This window comes from Hyperolius riggenbachi, chromosome 1 (assembly GCF_040937935.1).
Source record: "Hyperolius riggenbachi isolate aHypRig1 chromosome 1, aHypRig1.pri, whole genome shotgun sequence".
In the NCBI taxonomy this organism is placed as follows: Eukaryota; Metazoa; Chordata; class Amphibia; order Anura; family Hyperoliidae; genus Hyperolius; species Hyperolius riggenbachi.
Genome location: NC_090646.1, coordinates 110,581,438 through 110,593,839, shown reverse-complemented (window position 1 = coordinate 110,593,839; position 12,402 = coordinate 110,581,438). Strand labels below are relative to the sequence as shown.

Below are 12,402 nucleotides of genomic sequence, written 5' to 3'. Positions count from 1 at the left end.
TGAACCATCCCTTGTTGTTAACATCTCACACCACGTTTTGACCCCCTTGGAGACAAGGATTTTGGAATACGGACTCTCATTTTGCCCGACCAACTTTCCAGATTTTTTCACATTAGATATGGAACTGCATGGCTTTTTTAGAACTTTAAAACTTAAACACTTTTTTGGGACTCCACGACCTGATTTCAGACCTACTTTTTCTGGTTCTGAACAAGAAGGTCGTCTTACATTACAGGGCTTGGGATTGAGAAATAAAAGTGCATTTAATCCTAACAGTCATCCAGCCATTGACCTTTTTATTAAACGAGTCTCTAGAGATCTAAAGGCAGTTGAAAGCACAGTTAGAGCAGGACAATATCATGTGAAACATAATCTTAACAAGGTTGAGAGGGAGGCCCTTAGGAAATTAGAAGAGAATGATAGCATAATCATTAGACCAGCCGATAAGGGAGGAGCGGTGGTTATCTTAGATCTTGATTACTATAAGGAAGAAGTTTATTCCCAACTTAATAATGAGGAGGTGTACGAGAGACTTGGGGGGAATCCCCTGCCCCAGATCATGCAGAAAATCGAAACCCTTGTTGTCGAGTCACATAGACAGGGTATTATTGGTAATGATCTTCGACAATTTTTGATTAATTTACACCCGTTAACACCTTTTTTATACACCCTGCCTAAAATTCATAAAAATGTGTTGCGCCCTCCAGGTAGGCCAATAGTTGCTGCCGTGAATTCTGTTTTTTCTCCTTTGGCCCAATTTCTTGATCGAATCCTTCAGCCTTTTGTTGTTAGTTTACCATCATATATTAAGGACACGGGTATGTTTCTTGATTCTCTGCATGGTTTGGGAAGTGTGGGAGAAGATTGGCTCCTGGTAACATTAGATGTCGAGAGCCTCTACACCTCCATCCCACATGATGGGGGTGTGGAGGCGATCGAACATTATCTTTTTGCCTACTCGGACTTTGACACCTCACAAAGATCATTTTTATTAAAACTTTTGAATATTATCCTACGGGACAATTATTTCTATTTTGATGGCAGCTTTTTCTTACAGCGCAGGGGGACGGCGATGGGTTCGAGTGTGGCCCCGACCTACGCTAATTTATTTATGGGCCTCTATGAAGAGGCATTTGTGTATACGTCATCGGTGTTTCAAAAATACGCCAAGTGTTGGTGGCGTTACATCGATGACGTTTTTTGCGTGTGGGCGGGGCCGCACTCGACTCTGGTCGAATTCATCAACTCCCTCCATATTAGATGTGCTGCCATCAGACTTACCATCAATTTTGATTTGGATAGGATTTCCTATTTAGACACTATGGTGTCAAGGCGAGATGGCAGATTGGTAACCGATCTGTTCAGAAAAGAAACCGATCGGAATTCTATCCTTCACTTTCAGAGTTTCCACCCGAGACATACAGTGTATAATATTCCAGGTGGCCAATTTCAAAGAATTGATAGAATAGTGGGGGAGGAGGAGAACAAGTCTAGGAGTCTGCTAGATATGGTTGATCGCTTTAAAAACCGTGGATACCCTGAGAACATTCTGACAGAGCAGCTTAACAAATGCAAAAGACCAAATCGTGATAAAAAGAGACAACGTGCTGATGGTAGGGTGGCTTTTGTTTCCACCTACAGTACCATCAGCAATGAGGTTGAAAAGTGTATACGTCGTAACTGGAATATTTTAAGTGATTCCCTCCCAGCTATTAGAGAATTTAATCAATTTCCACTATTCTCTTATAAGAGAGCACCCTCCCTGAGAAGTAAATTAGTACACTCTGATGTTAGTTCACGCAGGGGTATCAGAGGTCCGTGTGGTACATTTCCTTGTTTGTCCTGTCACCTCTGTAACAGTATTATTAAAGGGGATACCTTCAATCACCCAGCCAGAGGCAATCAATATAAAGTACGGGGTAGATTTACCTGTGACTCAAGTTGGGTAGTGTACATGATTAAATGCCCGTGTGGCAAATGTTATGTGGGTGAGACTACCCAGAGCCTTAAGAAACGAATGTCGTCGCATAAGTCAGCCATACGTAATAAATGTATGGATCAGGCGGTATCGGAACATTTTACACTTGCTAGACACAATGTTAGCCAATTGCGGGTAATGGTGATTGAGGGGGTCCCCCGTACTGTTAGGGGAGGTGACAGAGAAAGATTATTGTTAAAAACTGAAGCCAGGTGGATACGTGAGTTAGACACTGGCAGAACGGGTCTGAATAAAGATTATGACCTCAATTTCAATCTATAGTAGTATTTATTATTAGTGTTATTTAAATGTTCCTTATGTCGTTTTTGATATCTTTTGTTTTTACTTTTACAGATTATGTCATTTATTCCTGCGGGCGCCCCCGATCTCCTGCGCCGCCGGAGGTGGTGAGTTTCATGCAGCTTTTATTCCTATTGGCCCTGGTTGATGTTTACAAGCGTCTCCTAGGTGATGAGACGCGCTGACGTCACGGTTTGGGGCAGGCCGTTACGCACCGCTCCATTGGCTGGTGGCAACACACTAGTTGTGGTCATGGAGGGGCGTGGCCCTGTTCGCCGCTCGGATGCTGTGTGCGGCTCATCCCTGCGGCGTGGGTGATCGGTGGTGTCTGCGGGAGAGCGGACCGTGGTTATGTTATGCAGGTATACACCACTATAGAATGATTTATGCTGTGGGTTGATCTGGAAGTTCGATCCGCCAAATTTCCTTATGTTTACAATTGCAATTTTGTTAAAGGGGTGATAACCAATAAGATGTTTAGGAGTAGTCAGGTGATGAGCTCCGTGCATAATAATGAGAAGTTCCCCATCAGGTCCGCTCTTGACTTTCTGTTTAGTGATTGGTTGTTCACTTGTATATATAGTGCATGTCATGCTATATGTGGTTAATGCTGGGCGGCTTGATAAAGGGCAGGAGCCCGAAACAGCTGACTGTTGCTGCTGATAGCATTATGTTTTAATTTTGTTTAATAAAGACTTGAAAACGACTTCAAGATTGTGCGGACCTCAATCGATTGCTTTATGATCTTTATATTCTTTTTTGTAAAAACTTTTTGTGTCCGTTTTTGCAATTTTTACATGCTTTTGTTTGGAAACTTTCTCATTGTGATTTTTCCATGAATATCACTGAAGTTTATTTATATGAAAATGCTTCTAATTAAGGTAAGAAATCACAGTGTTCTCAGTGACGCATTGTTCCCATTGATGTATTGAAGCATGAATTGCACAGCGCACACAAAAAAAAACCCCAGACCTGCCGTCCAAATTTAAAGTGCAAAAAAGTGCAGGTACAAATTTGCATATGCATGCAAAAAAGAATGCAATGCTATTAAAATCATTACTTCTTGCTCCACAGACAAGCCTACCTTTATGCTGCATTCTTCTCAGAGATTTCTGGCCCTGACAAGCTGCTCAGTCTAACCAAATATTATCTGAAATTCACTCAGTAAGACAGTTTTGCAAACCCAGACAGGTAATAAAAAATGAATGTGAAAGAAATGCATTATGAGTAGTGTTGGGCGAACATCTAGATGTTAGGGTTCGGGCCGAATAGGCCGAACATGGCCGCGATGTTCGGGTGTTCGACCCGAACTCCGAACATAATGGAAGTCAATGGGGACCCGAACTTTTGTGCTTTGTAAAGCCTCCTTACATGCTACATACCCCAAATTTACAGGGTATGTGCACCTTGGGAGTGGGTACAAGAGGGAAAAAAAATTAGCAAAAAGAGCTTATAGTTTTTGAGAAAATCGATTTTAAAGTTTCAAAGGGAAAACTGTCTTTTAAATGCGGGAAATGTCTGTTTTCTTTGCACAGGTAACATGCTTTTTGTCGGCATGCAGTCATAAATGTAATACATATAAGAGGTTCCAGGAAAAGGGACCGGTAACGCTAACCCAGTAGCAGCACACGTGATGGAACAGGAGGAGGGTGGCGCAGGAGGAGAAGGCCACGCTTTGAGACACAACAACCCAGGCCTTGCATGAGGACAAGAAGCGTGCGGATAGCATGCTTTGTACCGCCATGCAGTCATAAATGTAATAAAGATAAGTGGTTCAATAAACAGGGACCACGCGGCAACGCTAACCCAGCAGCAGCAGACGTGATGGAACAGGAGGAGGCGCAGGAGGAGAAGGCCACGCTTTGTGAGACACAACAACCCAGGCCTTGCATGAGGACAAGAAGCGTGCGGATAGCATGCTTTGTACCGCCATGCAGTCATAAATGTAATAAAGATAAGTGGTTCAATAAACAGGGACCACGCGGCAACGCTAACCCAGCAGCAGCAGACGTGATGGAACAGGAGGAGGCGCAGGAGGAGAAGGCCACGCTTTGTGAGACACAACAACCCAGGCCTTGCATGAGGACAAGAAGCGTGCGGATAGCATGCTTTGTACCGTCATGCACTCATAAATGTAATAAAGATAAGAGGTTCCATAAACAGGGACCGGCAACGCTAACCCAGCAGCAGCAGCAGCAGCACACGTGATGGAACAGGAGGAGGCGCAGGAGGAGAAGGCCACGCTTTGTGAGACACAACAACCCAGGCCTTGCGTGAGGACAAAAAGCGTGCGGATAGCATGCTTTGTACCGCCATGCAGTCATAAATGTAATAAAGATAAGAGGTTCCATAAACAGGGACCGGCAACGCTAACCCAGCAGCAGCAGCAGCAGCACACGTGATGGAACAAGAGGAGGCGCAGGAGGAGAAGGCCACGCTTTGTGAGACACAACAACCCAGGCCTTGCATGAGGACAAAAAGCGTGCGGATAGCATGCTTTTTACCGCCATGCATGCAGTCATAAATGTAATAAAGATAAGAGGTTCAATAAACAGGGACCGGGCGGCAACGCTAACCCAGCAGCAGCAGCACACGTGATGGAACAGGAGCAGGCGCAGGAGGAGAAGAAGGCCATGCTTTTTGAGACACAACAACCCAGGCCTTGCATGAGGACAAAAAGCGTGCGGATATAGCAGCAATGCTTTTTGCCGCCATGCAGTCATAAATGTAATACAGATGAGAGGTTCAATAAACAGGGACTGGATACGCTAAACCATCCCAGATGTTCATTGGTCATGTTACTTGGTTGGGGTCCTGGAGTGTTGCGTAGTCGTTTCCAATCCAGGATTGATTCATTTTAATTTGAGTCAGACGGTCTGCATTTTCTGTGGAGAGGCGGATACGCCGATCTGTGACGATGCCTCCGGCAGCACTGAAACAGCGTTCCGACATAACGCTGGCTGCCGGGCAAGCCAGCACCTCTATTGCGTACATTGCCAGTTCGTGCCAGGTGTCTAGCTTCATGCCCGGTTTCAGGTCCAGCGGTGCCAGCCACAAATCCGTCTGTTCCTTTATTCCCCTCCAAATTTCCTCCCCTGTGTGCTGCTTATCCCCAAGGCAGATCAGCTTCAGCAACGCTTGCTGACGCATGCCAACAGCTGTGCTGCACTGCTTCCACGATCCTACTGCTGCTGGTGCTGGGTTAGCGTTTCCGGATGAGGTACAGCTTTGAGATGCGTTGGAGGAGAAGGAGTCAGAGAGGTAGGTGCTGCTGTTGTTATCCAGTGGGAGGGACGGCGGTGCAGCTGTTTGCGGCGTGGGCAACATCCGCGCCGTAGCAGGTGAGGAATCGCTGCCAGGCTCCACAAGGTTCACCCAGTGCGCGGTAAGGGAGATGTATCGACCCTGGCCGAACGCACTCGTCCAGGTGTCAGTGGTGAGGTGAACCTTGCAGGCAACGGCATTCTTCAAGCTTCGGGTTATTTAGCTGACCACGTGCTCATGCAACTCAGGCACTGCAGAGCGCGCAAAGTGGTAGCGGCTGGGAACCACGTAACGTGGGATGGCCACTGACATCATGCCCTTGAAGCTGTTTGTCTCCACCACTCGATATGGCAGCATTTCGCAGGCCAGAACCTTGGCTATGCTGGCTGGCTGTTACTGCCACGGCCCGGGGGTCATTTGCTGGCAATTTCCTCTTGCGCTCAAACATCTCAGAGACAGACAACTCAACCGTAGGGCTGCACACCGAAGGGCTGTTGGTTGTTGTGTTTGATGAACACTGGGAGACCTCAAGAGCACTAGTCCGGAAAGTGACAGTGTCAGCATCATCTGATGTTTGTGAATGTTGTGAACCACGCAATGGCTGGGCTACTGCTGCTGCTGAGGCGGGTCTGGTGGTGAGTCTGGTGAACCCAAGGGAGGCAGTGTTGCTGGTGGTACCCTGTCCTGCCGCGTTTGCCCACAGAGTGGGATGTTTGGATAGAATGTGGCGGCTCATGCTGGTGGTGGAGAGGTTGTTAATACTTTTCCCCCTGCTCAGGCGGGTCTTGCACACCTTGCAAATCGCCATGGTAACATCCTCAGTGCAGTCTTCAAAGAAAGCCCAGACTTTGGAGCACCTGCCTTGCTGGCGATTTCTGTTTGCGCCTCTTTTGCCTCTCACTTGAACTTCCATGCTTGCGGTGCCTGAAATTGCGCGCCGCCTACCTTGTGGCACAAGGCGAACTCGTGCAGCAGTGGGTTCCTCAACAGACTCATCTGTGCTGCTGCTACGACGGTGATGTTCTCGTTCACAAACAAAATCTGGGTCTATGTCCACATTGTCAATACCCTCCTCTTCCATCTCCTCAAACTCGTCATATGTCATTGTGGGGGGCCGCCGCCGTGGAGTAGAGCTCCCCAGAACAACCTCTGCGCAGCTCACTCCAACGTCGTCTGGTTATCTGGCAGTTGTGTGCGTGGTGTCGCTGCCGGTTGTGTCAGCTTTGTGCCCACTGGCTCCTTGTAACTGGCTGAGGACTCGGACCTCGTGCGTGATGTGCTGGTGCTTCTTAACCCACTGCTGGACGCTTGAGAGGTCATCCAAGCAATTATCTGGTCCTGTTCTTTTGGATCTGTGAGGGTTGTTGTCCTGGACAACATGGGCGGTATTGAGTGGGTTTTCTTGGGTGCTCCCCTGTGGCCTGTACGTGAACCGTCAGGGGAAACACCTCTTCCCTTGCCCCTCCCTCTTTCACCGGATTTCTTCCTCATTTCACTTATCCTTAAAGTACACGCTGACTGGCAGCAGTACAGTGGCAGTACAGAAATGCTATACAGTGGTGGGTGAGCGGTGTACCACTATTGTCAGCAGCGACACAGAGCACAATGCTATACAGTGGCGGGTGAGCGGTGTACTACTGTTCCCAGCAGACACAGAGTGGAAGTAAACACAATGCTATATAGTGTGGCTGAGCCGTGTACACAGAGTGGCATTAAACACAATGCTATATAGTCTGCTATATAGTCACCCCGAACAGGGTGATGTTCTGCAGAACCCGAACAGTGGCAAACACTGTTCGCCCAACACTACTGGGAGGGAACGCAGATTTTAGTACCTAAACACACGATACAACATGTTTTCCGGGGTCGGACTCTGAGGCACATACAGATGGTCCCGATCATCATCCTCATCATACAACTCTTCTCCTGAGTCTGACCCACCCACCACCTCTGCCACCCCAACATCCCCAGACACAGACCCCTCATCGTCCTCAACATTAACTTGGGATGCTGGCCTGAGCCAGACCTCCTCCTCCACATCAGGCCCCATCATCTCCTCAATGGCAGCCCTCATTAATCGCTCTGGCGATGGACCGATGGACACAACGTTCTCCTCCGGGGAGGGCTGCTGCTGACCACTGGCTGCTGGGGTGGATGTTATAGCTTGCGTGGGGCGTTGGCTGTTGCTGTTGTTGGGAGTGCTGCTCACAGCGGAGGTCTCTGGGGAACTCATGTTGAGCTCATATAGTGGTTGACGGTGAGTGGAGTATTACTGATCCCAGCAATATACACACTGACTGGCAGAGTACGCAATGCTATATAGTGTGGCTGAGCGGTGTACACAGAGTGGCAGTAAACACAATGCTATATAGTCTGGCTGAGCGAGCGTGGTACTACTGTTCCCAGCAGAATCAGAGTGGCAGTAAACAATGGTATATAGTCTGGCTGAGCAGTGTACACAGAGTGTCAGTAAACAATGGTATATAGTCTGGCTGAGCGGTGTACACAGAGTGTCAGTAAACAATGGTATATAGTCTGGCTGAGCAGTGTACACAGAGTGTCAGTAAACAATGGTATATAGTCTGGCTGAGCGGTGTACACAGAGTGTCAGTAAACAATGCAATATAGTCTGGCTGAGCGGTGTACACAGAGTGTCAGTAAACAATGGTATATAGTCTGGCTGAGCGGTGTACACAGAGTGTCAGTAAACAATGGTATATAGTCTGGCTGAGCGGTGTACACAGAGTGTCAGTAAACAATGGTATATAGTCTGGCTGAGCGGTGTACACAGAGTGTCAGTAAACAATGGTATATAGTCTGGCTGAGCGGTGTACACAGAGTGTCAGTAAACAATGGTATATAGTCTGGCTGAGCGGTGTACACAGAGTGTCAGTAAACAATGGTATATAGTCTGGCTGAGCGGTGTACACAGAGTGTCAGTAAACAATGGTATATAGTCTGGCTGAGCGGTGTACACAGAGTGTCAGTAAACAATGGTATATAGTCTGGCTGAGCGGTGTACACAGAGTGTCAGTAATCAATGGTATATAGTTTGGCTGAGCGGTGTACACAGAGTAGCAGTAAACACAATGCTATATATAGCATGGCTGAGCGAGGTGCACAGTGGCAGTACACACAATGCTATATAGTCAGGCTAAGCCGTGTACACAGAGTGTCAGAAAACACAATGCTATATATAGCGTGGCTGAGCGAGGTGCACAGTGGCAGTACACACAATGCTATATAGTCAGGCTAAGCCGTGTACACAGAGTGTCAGAAAACACAATGCTATATATAGCGTGGCTGAGCGAGGTGCACAGTGGCAGTACACACAATGCTATATAGCCAGGCTAAGCCGTGTACACAGAGTGTCAGAAAACACAATGCTATATATAGCGTGGCTGAGCGAGGTACACAGTGGCAGTAAACAATGCTATATATATAGTGTGGCTGAGCGAGCGGTGTACTACTGTTCCCAGCAGCGACACACAATGACTGGGGGGGACCCTGGCTAGCGTGGCTGGAGAGCGAACTACCCTGCCTGCCTACCCAAAGCTAAACCCACAGAGAAATGGCGGAGATATGACGTGGTTCGGGTATTTATTTACCCGAACCACATGACCGTTCGGCCAATCAGAGCGCGTTCGGGCTCGAACCACGTGACCCGTTCGGCCAATCACAGCGCTAGCCGAACGTTCAGGGAACGTTCGGCCATGCGCTCTTAGTTCGGCCATGTGGCCGAACGGTTTGGCCGAGCACCGTCAGGTGTTCGGCCAAACTCGAACATCACCCGAACAGGGTGATGTTCTGCAGAACCCGAACAGTGGCGAACACTGTTCGCCCAACACTAATTATGAGCAATACATAAAACTTTGGGCATTACAAACAATGATATATGCTAAACAATATGAATAAAAAAACCACAAATCTGGACTCGGACTTTAACATCAATGACTCAACCGAAGAAATAACTAACTGTGTATCAAATGATTATCTTCACATGCTGCTTTCATTGAAAGTAAGCTCCATTAATTAAAGTGTAACTGTCAGGCATAAAATCGAAAATCAATTCTTTAGTTTTATCTGGTACACAGTTTACCTGACTCTTATTTGGTACGTTGCCGCACAAAGGAAGTTGCCGGGCATGCTGGGTTGTCTTTTTTTGCTTCTTTATTTTCCCTCAGACTTAACTAAAGTACAGAAGCAAAAAATGACAACCCAGCATGCCCTGCAACTTCCTTTGTGTGTACCAAATAAGAGTCAGGTAAACTGGGGAATGATCATTTATAAACAAGAAAAGTAATAGAGATTTTAACTTTTGGATTGCCTGGTTAGCATCCTTATTACTTGTTTACCAGATAAAAATAAAGAATTGATTTTGTGCCCGACAGTTACACTTTAGCACACCTGAAGCGAGAGAGATATGGAGGCTGACATATGTATTTCCTTTAAACAATGTACAGTGTCTGACTGTCCTGCTGATCCGGACAAAGCAAAAAGGGAGAGGCGCGCTCCCTACTGTGATATCGTTTAATAATTAAAAAAGCAGGCATAAAGTAGTAGTAGTTGTCCAGCAGATGAGCACCCTGTGAACTGCAGTGGCCAGCAGCAGTGGTTGTCCAGGTGGTGAAGTGACCCTGGGCACCCTGCCTGGTGCAATTGTGTGCTAGTGACGTCGCAACGTGTTTCGGTGTATCCATGCCTTCCTCAGGTGACCTGATGCTCTGGATCTTAATGCTGCACTCCAGCCTGGACCTCATGTTGTCGATGGACTCCTTGTTGTCCTCTATCTTTATATCTAGAAGTTCATCAGGTAAGGTTCTACAGTATCGGCCAAGCTATCTGACTCCTCATCCGCTTGCAAAGTGTCAAAGGTAGTTACAAAAAACACGCCAACTTCTCAGAAATGGTTCTGAACGAGCTGTCAAAGCAAACCATGTAATCTCCAGCTTCTGTGGGCTCCACAGTACAAACCCTGTCCAACCTCCTCCTTTTAACAACCAAGAGGGCTCCTGAAAAAATAGTGACTGAAAAATCCGGGCCAGCTCCACCAATCGCCTGGTATTCCACCACCATGCAGCCATAGAAGCTGTCAGGTAGGAGCACTCCTGTTTCCCAGCCATCAGCAGGAAGGTCAGCTCGGAGTCTTGAGGTTGCCTGATCCTTGTTACTATGCCCGGCAGCAGCAGCCAGAGAAGGCCATACACAGAATCCAATCAGAGAATGCTAAAGATGACCAGGAAAAGACTCCTTGGAAACCGAAAAATGGATTTCTGCAGAAATACTGCATTACCACAACTCTGTCATTTTAGCCCTATCACAGAATTTGGAAAGCACTGGACCACTCGGAGAGTGCAGAGTCAACTGGGGAGTATTTAGCAAATTAGGGAATGCAAAAAATGACCCAAAGAAAAAAACTTCTGGGAAATCGGAAAACAGAATCGAAAAACGGAAATCCGCGGAATTGGTAATCGGCATTGGTGGAAATTGCCATTTCCGACCGTCCCTAATAGGTGGTATTCCTTAAAAGGAAACAAATATGGCAGCTACCATATGTCTCTCATGTCAGGTTCCCTTCAATGTGCCTCTTAGATGCCCAGCTTTCATTGGTCAGGATTGCTCAGGTCTGACTGAACGGAAGAAAAAAACAAACAAATAAACCCTAACAATGTGCCTGAGCTCGTTCACACCACACAAGTGATGATACAAGTAATCTATGTAAGCTGAGGCTTGTATGACCCATGGAGGCTGTTTTATTACCACACAATAGTAAAACAATTGTTTCGTTGTTATTTGCACTGAGATATTAATAAACCATGTGATGATGGCATGAACTAAAAGAACACATTAATAAACATAAGCAACAAGCATGTTCGGAAGCGAAGTGTGAACACTTTCCGTCTCTAATTTGCTGACAATTCCACAAATACTTGTTTGTGCCTGTCTTTAATAATTACCGGCACATATACTTTACAAGTTGGCGTTGTTTCCCACCATTCCCTTAATAACTGCATTACCAAGTGCTATATTTCCCAGATATTTTATACTCACGTTCATAAATAGGTTATTAAAATCAACTCGGGCCTTAGATTTTAAATTAGTTCTGTAACGGGCATTATAACATTATTTAGTCTTACACTTTGCTCACATCTTGTAGCTGCTCCCCAGAGCTGTACAACAGAATTAGAGGCAGATATATGTTGATGTAAGAAAATTGGTTTCCGCAAGATGCTGACCCGTGTTTTCTGAGAAATGATTTAACTGTCTAGTGGCTGAAGTAAATTGAATAGGTGAGCTGCACCCCAATGTGCGGTGCAAAACACGCCTTTCTCCCAGATGCCTGTGCAATGCCACCTGTGCTGCCACAAAGAGGCTCCTTAGGACTCCTGAGGCAAACATCAAATTAACATACTTAAAGGAACACTATCAATTTAAAGGAAGGTCCGAGCACCGTAAAAATAAAAAAATCCACTTACCTGGGGCTTCCTCCAGCCCCCTGCATCCGTCCTGTGCCCTCGTCGCAGCTCCGGTGACTCCCAGTCCCCTCCGGTGCAGATGCTGACCTCGCCAGGTTGGCTCCCGGGCCGGTTTCTCCTGCCCTCCATCATGCGGCTCACTGGTCGTGCTGACGTCACCCGGACTGTACTGCGCAGGTGCAGAACTACTGCGCCCGTGCAGTACAGTCCAGGTGATGCCAGTGTGACTTTGAGAGCCGCTCGCGCAGGCGCAGTGGGGGATCTTGTGCCGGAGGCAGTGGCGGCGCTACACTGGGGCTTGCCGGGGCTGAAGCCCCAGCTGAGAAACTGTAAGCCCCTCAGAAAGCCCCCCTGAATCAAGGGCCGGTGTTCCAACACCCGCTC

General features: G+C 47.1%; 1 pseudogene; it reads right to left on the bottom strand.

Moving 5' to 3' along the window:
• Positions 1-276: 276 nt before the first annotated feature.
• On the bottom strand, positions 277-12,147 carry LOC137558561 (transmembrane emp24 domain-containing protein 1 pseudogene; annotated as a pseudogene).
• Positions 12,148-12,402: the final 255 nt, after the last annotated feature.